A 15,801-nucleotide genomic window follows, 5' to 3' on the forward strand; every position below is an offset into this window, starting at 1 on the left:
GGTCGTATCATTTGATGTTCCCACCATCAATGCGTGAGAGTTCCATTTGCTCCACATACTCCAGCACTTGGCATTGCCATTCTTTTTTATTTTAGCTGTTATCATGAGTTTATCTTCTTGTTATTGACTTGTAAGAATACTTCATATATGCCAAATACAAGTCCTTTGTCAGATATAAGTATCGTGAATAGCTTGGGGGTTTATCTTCTCAATATTATAAGTTTTTTTTGTTGTTGCTGGTGAAGAAGATTAGCCCTGAGCTAACATCCGTTGCCAATCCTCCTCTTTTTGCTGAGGAAGATTGGCCCTGGGCTAACATCTGTGCCAATCTTCCTCTACTTTATACGGGATGCGGCCACAGCATGGCTTGACAAGCGGGGCGACTGTCCGCACCTGGGATCCGAACCTGCGAACCCGGGGCCGCCAAAGCAGAGCACGTGAACTTAACTGCTACGCTATAAGTGTTTTTTGAACAGTAGAAATTTTCAGTTTTGATAAAGTCCAATTTATCTTTCAAAGTTCATACATTTTGTGTCCTGTATAAGAAAATTTTCCCTACCTCAATAAGATTTTTTCCTATGTTTTCTTTCAAAAGTTTTATAATTTGAGATTTTACATTAAAGTCTATGATACATTTTGAGATAACTTTAGCATATGGTGTCAGGTAATTTTTGAAGTTATTTTATTTCCATATGGATAGCCAATTATTTCAGCACCATTTCTTAAAAAGACTTTTCTTTTCTTATTGATTTATGTTGGCACCTTTGTTGAAAATAAATCTACCGTGAATGTAAGCGTTTATATCTGGACTCTGTAGTCTATTCCATTTATCTATCTTTCTATCCTTATGCCAGTTTCATTACTGTAACTTTGAAATGTTAAAAATTGAAATAATGTTGAAATTAGGAAGGGTAAGTCCTCCAACTTTGCTTTTGACTCATCTCTTCTTTATTCTCTTTTCTATTTTCAGCCTTCACTTGGAGTAACTAATTATTTATTTAGGATTCTATTTGTCTCCACAATTGGCTTATTAACTAACCATCTGAGTTTTACTCTTTTATTCATTGCTCTAAGTTTTACAGTATACACCTTTACTTTATCATTGTTGAGCTTGAAATAATACCATATTACTTCATGTCCAAATAAGAACCTTGAAAAAGTATGCTTCCATTTACCCCCTTCCTTCCTTTGTACTAACGTGTTATTGCTATTATACATCTTATTTCTATATATGTTATAAACTTCACAATGCACAGTTATTATTTTTAAACGATTATCTCTTAAAGAAGTTAAAAATAAGAAAGAAATGCCTTTTATATTTACTCCCATGCTTCTTTAAAAATAAGAAAGAAATACATTTCATATTTACTCACATACTTATTTTTTATGTTTTTCATTTCCTTCTGTATATCTGTGCTTCCATCTGGTATCATCTTCCTTCTGCCTGAAAAATTTCCTTTAGCATATCTTATAGTGCCGGTCCACTGAGGCCAAATTTTCTTCACTTTTCTTTTTGTTTCGCTTTTGAAATATATTTTCTCTTTATACAGAATTTTAGACTGCCTTTTTTTTCCTCATAGCATTTTAAAGATGTGATTCTACTGTTTTCTGTCTTAACAAAGTTTCTGAAAAGAAGTATGTTCAAAGTCTGATCTTTGCCTTCTGTATGAAACATGCTTCTTATCTCTGGTTGATCATAAGATTTTCTCTTTAACATTGGTTTTCGGCAATTTGAACATGATGTGCCTTTGTCTGGTTTTCTTTATGTTTAGTCTTCTTGGCAGTCATTCATTGATCATAGTAGATTTGTGGGTTTCTATTTCTCAAAAATATGGAAAATTATCAGCCATTATTTCTTCAAATATATTTCTAACGTACTCCTTCTGGCAATCCAATTATGTGTCTGTTAGAATACTTGATATTGTGTCATGTTTCACTGATGTTGTCTTGATTTATGTCTTTTTTGTTGCTGTGCCTTGTGTTGGATAATTTCTGTTGCTAGATCTCCAAGTTCACAGATCTATTTTTCCACAGTGTCTAATTTGTTGCTAATATCATTTAGTAAAATATTAATTTCCAATATTGCATTTTCACATCTAGATAGTTTTTCTTATTATAATTTGCTGTTCTCTCATTTTGTTTGTATTTTCTTTGAATCTTTGGACATATTAAGAATATGGCAAGCATTTTAGTTACTTGCAGATACCTTGCTCCTTTCTTTGCTTGTTCTATAGATTTGTTGTGGTGGGTCTAGATTAGCCTTTATATCAAGGCTAATTTAGCCCCACTATTAAGGCATGATCCTTCTAGGGTCTCTACTGAATGTTCTGTGTAGTCAATGAGTCTCTTCACTCTGACTAGTGGGAAGTCAAATGATCCCTTGCCCTGTGTGAGCTCTGGGATGATTTGGCTTTCAGCTTCTCTAATTATTTTTTCTCTGGAAGTTGTACTTTGCCAGGCATCAGTGGGTTTCACCTTATATGTATGCAAATAGACATTCAGACTCTCATGCAGATCTCTGGATCTCTTTTTCTGTGTAGTTCCCTCTTTTTCAGTATTCTGCCCCTCAAATTCTAGCTGTCTTAACTTCTTAAAACTCATATATCACTTTTTTTAACTAAGCAAAAACACTAAGCTCTGTTTGAGTTTCCCCTCTCTGCACTGTGCTCCAGAAATTTCCTTCACACATAAAATTAGGTAATTGTAGGGTTCAGCTAAGTCCTTTTTCTTTTCTCAGGAATCATAATCCTTTGCTGCCCATTGTACGATAACTGAAAACAGAAATTTCATATATTGACCCGGTTTTATATTTTTTATATGGCTGGAAGTTAATTCTATATACTTTTACTCTCTTATGACCAGAAGTAGAAATTGACATAATCTTTTTGGGAAGAAATGAAACCTCTAAATTAGAATGTATATACTGATTTTAAAAGATACCTTCTAGAAAATGATTGAGTAAGAAACTCCAGGATTCCATCTCTCCACAAAAACAACTAATGTGCTGGCAAAATCTGTCAGGAGTAACTTTTACAGAACTCCAGAATCTGGTAAAAATCTTACATCAACCAGGGGAAGGCATGATGAAGTAAGAAGCTGCTGTTTTGCAGTAAGATAGTGAGGGGATCAGAATTGACCACCCCAAAATGTGTCTCTTTACCTTGATTATTTTTAAGAACAAAATACTCTGAAAGAAACTTTGACCTTTCCCCTAAGTGCCTAAAAGAATTTAAGATAAAAGACCTGTCCTCAGGACAGGCCATCGCCATGGATAACTCTGGGTATCAGTAGACTGTGAGGGTCCTTGATAAGCCCATTCTTATCAAAGTTCTATGTACCAAACATTTTCATTTCCATTTCCATGTGAATTGCCTTCCTCCCCTTTGAAGTCCCAAACCACTACCCCCAACACCCTCCTTTGTCTTTAGCTGAAGATGATATTTAAGTGGGCAGCTCGGCCATTTTGGTGAGGTGCTCAGTTTTCCTGAGTCTCACCCATATATACATATTATAAAGCTTTGTTTGATTTTCTCCTGTTATTCTGTCTCATGTCAATTTAATTCATAGCCCAGCCAGAAGGACCTAGAATGAGTAGAAGAATTTTTTTCCTCCCCTACAATAGTAATGCGGTATTTTAAATTTCCTACCTACCATCCCCAATCCCTAGACTGGAAGTGGCCATGAGGTATTTGTGCAGGTTGCTAGTTTCAGAGTAAGAAATATAGACTTTATTCTTAAAGAATTGTGGTTGTCTGTTTTGAGCTGCCTGGTGGCTCATGAGGGACAGACACATGAACTTGCCTTTGTTTTCCTGATGAGGAGTGTTCCCAGGGCAGGGGTGGCTTCCTGGGTGGCATTTTTCAAAAGCATTTAAAGGCATAAGTTTTAGCCGTAGCAGACTGTGGCAAGGGACAAGAGTTGGGGCAAGCAATAAACACACCAGAAAACTTGGGAAGCAAGAGGTTAGAAAAGAAGATATGAGGGGAAAAGGGCTTTTAAAAGGTCACATATATATCAGGGATTCAGAAAGGCCATGTGTACGACCAGGACTGCCCACACACCCAGAAAAGCCCAGAGAAATCCCAGGCCTCACGTCTGGCTGATCTAAGACTCTGTGCAAGCAAAAGTGAAGGCTAAGGCAGAGTTGTAAACGGCCTGGCTAAGCATTGAAGAAGAGTCCTAATATGAATCTAGTCTGCAAAGAACTGGGAGACTATTTTTTGTCTTTTTGTTTGGCCCCATGTATTTTTTAAAAAACTGTCAAAACAATAGCTGACCATCTAACTAATGGAAGACAGACTTCGGTGTCCACAAATGACAAAGATTGCAGACTTTATAAAAAAAACTTTAGAAAAGTCAACAAAGCATGAGAAATAGCAAAACAAACCCCAGGGAGGGGGGAGAATGTGATTTCTACAGTTGCCACATTATAATATTCAAAATGTTCAATTTTCAACAGAAAATAATGTGGCTTGCAAAGAAATAAAGTATGGCTCATTTACATGAAAAAAATAATGCAATAAAAACTGTCCATGAGGAAACCCCGGCATTGGATATATTGGAAAAGGAAATTAAATAAACTGATTTAAATATACCCAAAGAGCTACAGGAAGTCACAGATAAAGAACTAAAAAAAAACCCAGGAGAATGATGTCTTAGCAAATAGAGACTATCAATAAAGGAACAGGAAATATAATAAGGAACCAAATAGAAATTCTGGAGCTGAAAAGTAAAATAACTGAAACAAAAAATTCACTGCCAGAGTTCAACAGCATATTTGAGCAAACAGAGGAAGGAATCAGCAAAGTTGATGACAAATCCACTGAGATTATCCAATGAGGAGCAGAAAGAGAAAAGAAGGAAGAAAAATGAACAGATCCTAAGAGACTTATGGAACACCATCAAGCACACAAATATCCACATAATGGGAGTCCCAAAGGGAGAAGAGAGAAAGAAAGGAGTGGAAAGAATATTTGAAGAAATAATGGCTGAAAACATCCCAAATTTGATGAAAACATGAATCTACACATTCAAAAAGTTAAATAAACTCCAAGGAGGATAAACTCAAAGAGATTCACACCAAAACACATTATAATTAAATTGTCAAAAGCCAAAAACAGAGAAGCTTGGAAGCAGGAAGAGAAAAGTGACTCACTACAGACAAGGGATAATTAGTAAGGACAGCCAATTTCTCATCATAAATCATGGAGATCAGAAGGCAGAGTTTTATATACATTTGTATATCAGTTGGTATTAATTCAAATTTGATTATTATAAAGTATTATAAAGTAGGGATGGCCATTGTAACTCCCAAATTAATTACTAAGAAAAAAAAAGAGAGAAAAAGTAATCAGTGAATCGAATGGTCCACTAGGAAAAAAATATCAATTAATCACAAAAGAAGGAAGTAATGGAGGAACTGAGGAACAAACAAGATATAAGACATAGAAAACAGGGAGCAAAATGGAAATAGTAACTACTCCCTTGACATTAATTACTATAAATGTAAATAGATTAAATACTCAATTAAAAGGCAGAGAAATTGGCAGAATAGATGAAAAGAAAACATGATCCAACTATACCCTATCTACGAGAAACTGACTTTATATACAAAGACACAAATAGGTTGAAAATGAAAACATAGAAAAAGATATTCCTTGCAAGTATTAGCCAAAAGAGAGCTGAGTTGGCTATACTAATATGATACAAAATGGATTCTGTGCCAAAAATTGTTACCAGAAACAAAGAAGGACATTACATATTGATAAAAGGTTTGATCTGTTAAGAAGACACGATTAAAAACATAAACACACCTAACAACAGAGCCCCAAAATATATTAAGCAAAAACAGACAGAATTAAAGGGAGAATAGATATTTGTAAAATAATGGTTGGCAATTTCAATACCTGACATTATATAATTGATAAAATAACCAGACAGAATATCAATAAGGCAATAGAGGATTTGAATAACACTATAAATCAAATAGTCCTTACAGATATTCATAGAACACTCCAGAAAACAAAGCAGAATGAACATTTCTCTCAAGTGCATATGGGACATTCTCTAGGACAGACCATATGCTGGTTGACAAAATAAGTCTCAATAAATTTAAAAATATTAAAATCATACAAAGTACCTTTGTTGACCATAATGGAAAACTAGAAATTAAACCTGGAGGACACTATGCTAAGTAAAATAAGCCAGTCACAGAAGGGTAAATACTACATGACTCCACTTACATGAGTGTACTGTAAATTTTTAAAACTTCATATTTTTCTGATGCCTCAACATCCCCACAAAGAGTCTGTGGATACCTCACCCAGGTGATCAGGTGCACCAGTGTGATGAGGCTGGTCCCTGCCACAAGTTCTCCTTCTTTCTCTCCCCCAACTGTGACCTAGTGACTTTCAAATGTACCTATAAAAGCCCTTCATGCCTTTCGTTTGTGTACTCCACCCAGACTCCCAATAAAGGTGCTTGCCCAATGGGTCCTTACTCTCCCTCTCAGCTATCCACTTGCTTGGTTGAGCCTGCTCCCTTGGAGCTCCTCCCATATGGCCCCCTGTGTGGTGTGCCATGCCTCCCTCTTTTAGGATCTGTGAGTATAATAAATTTCTTTCACTTTCATACCCCTCTCCTGTGGTGTTATTCTGTGTCTGCACTGACTGATCATCGAAAAATCCCTTTTTAAGTAACATGACGATTCCTCACACCATAGTTGGCGACTAGAATGGGATGATCCGTGTCACTGGTGGAAAATCCCACAGAGATACCCTTCAACTGCTCATGGCTTTCTAACTGGCTATCCGGATTGGGCTCCATGATTTGGGAAGGCTCTCTTGTCTTGTTTGTGTTCATGTGCACTGCTGTGCACTGCTTTGTGTTGCCTCTTCCAAGTGCTGCCAAGAATCTCCATCCTAAAGTGCAGGTCTTTCCCCAATCCCAATAACACACCCTAGGATATCACTTCCCAGCCATGATCACGACAAGAAGGGGATAATTATCCTATCACTCCGTGGGATCCAGAGTCACTGAGCCGTATGAATTGGCTATTTTTCAGCGTACCTTGGAGTGATTGTGATTTGAAGGATCTCTGCAGATAGAAGTGGAGTTCTGTTTCCCTATAATGGAGAATGCTGAGTGCTAGCCTGGAAAGATGGGCTGCAGTACAGGTGGATGACCCCATTGGCCCCATTCAATGTGTGGTTGAATAGCACTTTGGAATAAAATAATTTGGTCTCCTCCCTCTTAGACATCAGGTAGTCCCCTTCCCTCAGAGTCCCCCATGGCACCTTATAATGGTTGATGCTGCCTGGAGACTGCAGCCCCTTCTGTGCTGTATCCTTTGCTGTTGTTATTCTTTGTCCCTCAACCTCATGGGGTATTGTGGATCCCATCCATGGAGACTGGTGGATCAATGCTAAAAAGAAAGTGGGGTGGGGGGGAGTACTTTGAATCCTTTTCCTCATAAAACATCTGAGGGGATTGCTCAGCTCATTTGAAATTACAAATCTCCCAGCCAATGTGCTTGGGCACTTTTAAGTGCTACTACCTATTGATATGCTAAGAGTCTCCTCCTTAAAGTTAAATGATCACAAAATTAAAAAAAATTATAAGACAAAGTTGAGGCCATTATTGCTCTCCTGTATGTAGACCCTAGCCCCTCTGAGGTTGACTGGGATACCCTAGAGAAAGAAGTCATTGCTCACAGTGCACAGCAGGGGCCACTGGAGAACACCAGAAGCTTCTCAGATAAACATACGGAGAGGGAAAAACTTTAACCACCTAGAAATTAAAGCCATTCTAAAGAGTTTGCTTAAAAAAGCAAACTTTTTTAAGGTGGGGGGGGAGTGGAGGGAAAGGGACTGATTATACTTCAGACGGGGGTCATCCTAAGGAGAGGTTGCCTAGAGGCACCAGGGTCCTTCCTTCTCCTTTCTTTTCCTCTTATCAACCAGAGACAGAAACTAAAGACCATGGCTTCAGGTGGCTAAAAGCCTAAAACAGAAAAAAGAGGAAAAGAGGAAAAGACTGTAGGTTTAAGCAGCTGTGAGCTCAAAGGAGGGGAAAAAGAAAGGAACTTGAAACCTGTGTACTGAGCAAATGCCAGGTCTAGCAAACATAATGCAAGCCCTAGATTACTTATTCATTTAAAAACAAACCCCTAGGAGAGAAAATAAAAGGTAATTAAATAAATTATTTGCACATATATGTAATATTTTGATATGAATTCATAATAAATTGTATATATGTACATAAAGTATATAGTTAAATTAAAACAAAGTTCTATAATTTGATCCAATTGGAAATCCAAAATTTATATAGAAAATTTGTATTCTAAAGACTGTAACAAAAAAGATGAAATGTACACTGATTGGCTTTTGTGCCTCTACAACCTAGGTTCTATATTAAATGTAATGTTTGCTAAAATGCACCAATTGACAAAATTTCATGGACTTAATCAATACTGGGGGTCAAATTATACTTTTAGCTGAGGATCCCACTAAATTTACACATTGTTCCCCATATAATCTTTAAGACAACAAAATAAAATAGAATAAAAGTGAGTATGCTTCACTTCAACTGTAGCCTTGTCTAAATTTCCCATAGTCATAGTACCCATTGGCCTAAAATCTTCCATATTGGGCATAGATGCTCTAACATAAATAAATTAAAAGTAAGTCTTTAACACTTATGAATTGGCATAATAAAATGGAATCTGTTGAACCTCTAGGTAAAATAGTTAATATGGAGCCAGCTCTGGTGGTCTAGTGGTTGAGATTCGGCAGTCTCACCGCCGCAGCCCAGGTTAATTTCCTGGTCGTAGAACCACACTGCCCGTCTGTCGGTTGTCATACTGTGGTGGTGGCTCACATGAAAAACTAAAACTAACCACTAGGATACACAACTGTGCACGGAAGCTTTAAAAGAAAATAGTTACTATGGCCAAATGTAAGTTAAAATAGGGCCTTCATGCCCGGTGGTGCAAGCAGTTAAGTGCTCGCGCTCTGCTGCGGCGGCCCGGGGTTCACCGGTTGGGATCCCAGGCGCGCACCAACACACTGCTTGTCAGGCCATGCTGTGGCGGCGTCCCACATAAAGTGGAGGAAGATGGGTATGGATGTTAGCCCAGGGCCAGTCTTCCTCAGCAAAAAGAGGAGGATTGGCAGATGTTAGCTCAGGGCCGATCTTCCTTAAAAAAAAAAAAAATAGGGCCTTCATGGATTAACACTTATTATATAAAACCCAATTAAAGGAGTGATTATCCCCACTGCTTCTCCATTTGACAGCCTAATTTTTCTTGTTTTTAAATCTGTAAAAAATAAAGGATGCCTCTTGGTGGATTACTACAAACAATGCAGTGGGTTCATCCTTCAAGACTTCCACACTCAGTACTCAATATTATTAAAATTACTGATTCTATTCAATCAACAATTGGTTAATATTTTGCTTTTATATATTGACTAACACATTCTATTCAGTGCCTATTTCAATAGCCTCTCAGCTACAATTTGCTTCCACCTCCAAAAAGATACAATACACCTTTTCCAGGCTACCCATGGAGTACCCCAACAGCTTTGCTATCACACAAAATCTCTGCAGACACAATCTTGCCTAAATCTATCTTTCTCCAGAAACACAAGTATGTCATTACATTGATAACATCTTCCTCCAAGGAGATTCATTTGACTCACTTATTGACACATAAGTCCAACATCTTTTAGTCCTTTTTGGGTTCTTGTATTAACATATTCCTCATTTACAAATTTTACTTACAAATTAAAATCAACAGCTACTCTTGCTAGTGCCTTCAGAAACTCCTTCACTATAGAGGCTTTAGCAACCCCTTCTCATGTCTTCTGGAGTCTCTGGACTACTAATAATGGCCCTTAGTTGCCCAATGCTTCTGATGCAAAAAATCCCCCCCCTTCCTTGGCCTCACACTATACAATACTAAAACAACAAATGAATGGCTACCTACTGGGCTGTCCTGGAAATAGAGGCTGTCACAGACCCTAAGCCTATGAACGCCCATACCCAGTTGCCCATTATGCTTTGGGTCATGAAAACAGCACTCCACAAGCTTAGCACAGTCACCAAGGTCTCCTTAAGACAGGTTGGAACCAAATCTGTGCCCTCTGGTATAGTCCAGAGGGGGTGGCTTCTCTTATTCTCAGGCCCTTGCCAGATGCCAAGGTACTAGAGGAGGTCACCCCTCTCTCTGACCCCTTGGCTACCTGGGGAGCCCCTTGGAATTAACTGATTGAACAGCAATGGGAGTTCACAGACTGTGCAAATGGCACTGCTAACCCTTATACATGATGGAGCTTAGTGGAATGTTGCTGCTTTCCATCCCTAGCAAAGGATGGAACCCAAGAAACAACACACCTGGCCAAACTCCCAGCAGCTGTCTTAGGACTGAATGCCCTGGCCAACGAATGGCACATTTATTACAAACTATTAGGCCGTTACTTAAAAATTGCCTCCATTAAGGGAAAAAAAAAAACTCTGGGAATCTCTTGCCTCACAGATACCCAAAAAATAAAGCAAAATCATATCTCTATATATACTAAAGCCACAATATAAGGTCTTGCAAAGACACTATTTATTCCTTTCAGAGTTACAGACATTACTGGTAGTACCCAAGACACACATTTTACTTCTTAAAATACATAATGCTGAGCTCCTGGAAAAGGCATTAAATGGAACTTTCATGTCCTTAATAGGTCTCAAATAGCCAGTTTAACTAAGAGACATAATGGTGTCCTCAAACAACTCCTTTTCGAATTCTAGTCCAACAAATAACCCCCTAAAATTCTCTATCTTGCCCCAGGCCTTAAACTATTTTTTATAAATTTTCAATCTTATCCCTATCCCATGAGAGCTAGAGGCCAGATTGAGGGCACATACTCTCCTGGGATTCATTAACCACAGATTGCCCCACAGTCCAGGCAGCTGCTATCTGATGAAGGACCCATTTGAACCTAAACTTCCGCCAAAAACAAAAAGGAAAATCACTTTCAGGTACAGCGGCACACCATTCTGTTGACTGTTGGTTTTATTACTACTGGTCAGTGTGCTTTCATTGCTTAACAATCTGGAGGCTCACATCAACTCAAGTGGGCACCCACTTGAAAAGTACACTTGATTCCCACATCCCAGATGACATTGTCCCAGTCCAGGGGTTCACCACTGGAGATGACATTGCCTCAGACAATAGTGTCTCAGCCTAAGACATTGCTATTGGAGATGACTTCATCTCCTATGCCAGAGACAACTTCACCCTGAATACTAAGACCTCTGCCCAGACGATGCCCGTGAACGACCTCTTAAGGTACAAATTGGATGCAGGACATTTTTTGCTTTTCTTCCCAAACACTCTGTCTGCTTAGCCCCTGATCCTGGTATACTCCTTTCTCTCTGCTAAAACCTATACCCCTGTACTTCCATATCTAAAGGGAAATCTGGTAGAAATTACAAAAATTTATGGAGATTATTGCTTAAATGCCCAGAAGGCACCTCCTTCATATCAGTCAACCCTTTGACTCCCTGGGGGAGAGGACTACCCACTCCCTGATGTCTGTTTCTACTACCCTCCCCCAGCCTTCCACTACAATTTCTCACCTTGCGTCTCCAACCATGACCACCACAACCACTCTTTCCCCTTGGTTAAACACAATACCACATTCTCATGGGTACATTATTCTCTGAATAATGGCACTTTGGGGTTCTATAGCTGCCCAAACTGACAGGCATAGCACCTTATACGTTTTTCCTTGCTGACACTCCTCCACATGTTTTCCCTAACGAAACCAAACCCCAGTGTGCAGTGATTACACTGGGGATTACCATAGTTCTTTATTCACTAGGTACCTCTCTGTTTCCATTAATCCAAGGATTCTGGGAAAAAAATGGGGAGTGTTTATTCATATCTTAATAGGATTTGCCATGGCCATAAAAGCCACCAGCAGTGGCACCACTACAGCAGTCTTTCTTTGTCACACAAAACGAAATTATAACTGCCAACCAGCACCTTTTGGTGGCCTTTTCAGATCACATGCAAAGGCTGCGTTAAGCATTGTCCCTTATGCAACAAGCAGCTGAGTCTCTAGACCAAATGGTAATAGATAACAGATTGGCTCTTGACTACTTACTACCCAGGGAAGGAAGGGTTTGCACCATTTAGGGTAACTCCTGCTAGGAGTACGTTATTAATTCTGGACAGGTACAGGCAAAACTATGAGGAATAGTCCAAGAGGTAAAGATCTTTCATAAAGTAACAAAAATCTCCCAACAAATTCCCTTGGTTTATTCTCTTGGCTATTGCCCACAAAGTGGGGCTCCTGGTTGTAGACTGGGTTCCAAACCCTTGTTGTATGCCTAATAAGACTCTCCCTAGTTGTCGTCTTGATCAAAGTTTGTCTTTGGAGGCCAAGTCAAGCTGTTCCACTCACCTTTAACTCCTCTACAATCAAGGGAACAAGTACTATCCATCTTAATTAGTATTGTTAATGATGTTGAGGCATCATGGTATCAATTGTAGTGTAAAATTTTAAAGCTTCATATTTTCCTGATGTCTCAACATCCCTAGGCAACGTGCACCAGTGTGATAAGGCTGGTTCCTGTCACAAGTTCCCCTTTTTGCCCCCTCCCTCCAACTGTGAGACCTAGTGACATTCAAATATACCAATGAAATTCTCTCACATCTTTTACTTGTGCACTCCACCCTAACTCTTAATAAAGGCACTTGCCTACGGGTCTTCACTCTGTCTTTTGGATCTCCACCTGCATGACTGAGCCTGCTCCCTTGGAACTCCTCCCATATGGCCCCCTGAGTGGCATGCCATGCCTCCCCCTCTTAGGATTTGTGAGTATAATAAATTTCTTTCACTTTCATACACTTTTCTGTGGTGTTATTCTGTGTCTGTACCTAACTGATCATCAAGAGTTCCCATTTTAAGTAATTATTCCTTACAACACAATGAAGTATGTAAAGTAGTTACACTCATAGAAGCAGAGAATACAATAGTGGTTGCCATGGGGTGAGGGTGGGAGAAAATGGGGAGCTGTTGTTCAGTGGGTATAAAGTTCCAGTTATGCTAAATGAATAGGTTCTAAAATATTGTTAAAATGTTTATACTACCCAAAGCAATCTACAGATTCAATGCAATCTCTATCAAAATTCCAATGGCATTTTCACACAAATAGAACAAACAATCCTAAAATTTGTATGGAACCACAAAAGACCTCAAATAACCAAAGTAATAGTGAGAAAGAAGAACAAAGCTGGAGACATTATGCTCTCTGATTTCAAATTATAGTACAAAGGTACAGTAATCAAAACGGTATGGAACTGGCACAAAAACAGACACATAGATCAATGGAACAGAATAGAGAGCCCAGAAATAAACCCACACTTATATGGTCAATTAACCTACAGCAAAGAAGGCAAGAATATACAACAAGAAAAAGACAGTCTCTACAACAAATGATGTTGGGAAAACTGGACAGCTACATGCAAAAGAATGAAAACGGACCACTTTCTTACAGCATATACAAAAATAAACTGAAAATGGATTAAAGACTTAAATATAAGACCTGAAACCATAAAATCCCTAGAAGAAAACATAGGCAGTAAATTCTTTGACATCGGTCTTAGCAATATATTTTCGGGTATGTCTCCTAAGACAAGGAAAACAAAAGCAAAAATAAACAAATGGGACTACATCAAGCTAAAAAGCTTTTGCACAGTGAAGAAAACCATCAACAAAACAAAAAGGCAATCTACTGAATGGAAGAAAATATTCTCAAATGATATGTCTGATAAGGGGTTAATATCCAAAAAATATAAAGAACCCATACAACTCAAAATAAAAAAACAATCTGATTAAAAAATGGGCAGAAGACATGAATAGACATTTCTCCGAAGAAGACATACAGATGGCCAATAGACACGTGAAAAGATGCTCAACATCACTAATCATCAAGGAAATGCAAATCAAAACCACAATGAGATACCACCTCATGACTGTCTGGCTATTATCAAAAAGATAAGAAATAACAAGTGTTGACAAGGATATGGAGAAAAGGGAACCCTCATGCATTGTTGGTGGGAATGTAAATTGGTGTAGCCACTGTGGAAAACAGTATGGAGGTTCCACAAAAAAAATTAAAAATAGAATTACCATATGATCCAGCAATTCCACTTCTGGGTATTTATCTGAATACAGTAACTCGGCAAGACATGTGCAGCCCCATGTTCATTGCAGCATTATTTACTATTGCCAAGATATGGAAACAACCTAAGTATCTATTGATGGATGAATAGATAGAGCAAAAATATAAAATATTATTCAGTCATAAACAAGAATGAAATCTTGCCATTTGTGACAACATAGATGGACCTTGAGGGCATTATGCTAAGTGAAATCGGTCAGGCAGAGAAAGATAAATATCATATGATCTCACTTATTTGTGGAATCTTAAAAAAAAATTATAACTACATACTGTGACAGATGTTACCTAGACTTATTGTGGTGATCATTTTGCAGTATATACAGATATCAAATCATTATGTTGTACATCTGCAATTAACATAATGTTATAAGTCAATTATACCTCAATGAAAAAAAGATGAATACATTAAATGGTATATTTAGAGACTTTGGAAAAAAACACTAATAGCTCTTCCTGTTCTTTCATTGGTAAGTTTAATGTTGCAATTTCTTGTGACAATATGAATTTATTTTAAATTCCATCTTTTTCATGTCAAGTATTTCAATATGTTGATGTAGGTTGAGTTTGTAGACTGCACCTGCATTGTTAGAGCTGTCACTCTGAAGCTAGCTTAGATATTACTAAAAATATGCAGCACCCTCAAGCAGAATTGTCATACATATATGAATACAGAAAAAGATTTAGGATGTTACCTCAACTTTTAGTTAGCTTGATCAAGAAAAACGAGGGGCCAGCCCAGTGGCGTAGTGGCTAAATTCATATGCTCCACTTTGGCGGCCCAAGCTCTGCGGGTTCAGATCCAGGGTGCAGACCTACACACCGCTCATCAAGCCATGCAGTGGCAGTATCCCACATACAAAATAGAGGAATATTGGCACAGTTGCCGGCTCAGAGACAATCTTCCTCAAGCAAAGAGAGGAAGATTGGCCACAGATGTTAGCTCAGGGCCGATCTTCCTCACCAAATAAAAAAAGAGAGAGAGAAGACCCAAAACTACTAAAATCAGAAATTAAAGAGAGGACATTGCTACCAACCTTACAGAAATATAGAAATAAAAGGAATTTTGAGGGAATACTATGAACAACTGTATGTCTACAATTTAGATAACCTGGAGGAAATGGACCAATTTTTAGAAAGACACAAGCTACTGAAACTCACTCAAGAAGGTATAAGATGCTGCTTCAACCTGCACCAACTAGAATAATCTACATGAGTTTCAATCATAACAAGAGTTTCAACAGTGCTTGGGGTTTCTTTAAAAAGATTAACTAATTTCACCTGAGACAATTGGGTGGGTTTAATAAATATGGAGTTGAGGTGAGTTGCAATGAAGAAACTGAATTTTGTTAGATGAAATGTGTATTTCAGGTAGTGGGAGTAGCCATGAGTAAAGACATGAAGAAATGAGCATATATCGCTTGCTTGTTAAATTTTTAGGGCAATGTAGCCGGAGCCTGAGTGTATACAGGGCTCCAGTTGGAGATGAGATTTTTTTAAAAGTACATTGGGACTAGCGAATTAATGGATTTAAATGCTGTCTTCAGAATCTAATCTGAATGA

Source organism: Diceros bicornis, chromosome X, assembly GCF_020826845.1.
Source record: "Diceros bicornis minor isolate mBicDic1 chromosome X, mDicBic1.mat.cur, whole genome shotgun sequence".
Classification (NCBI taxonomy): Eukaryota; Metazoa; Chordata; class Mammalia; order Perissodactyla; family Rhinocerotidae; genus Diceros; species Diceros bicornis.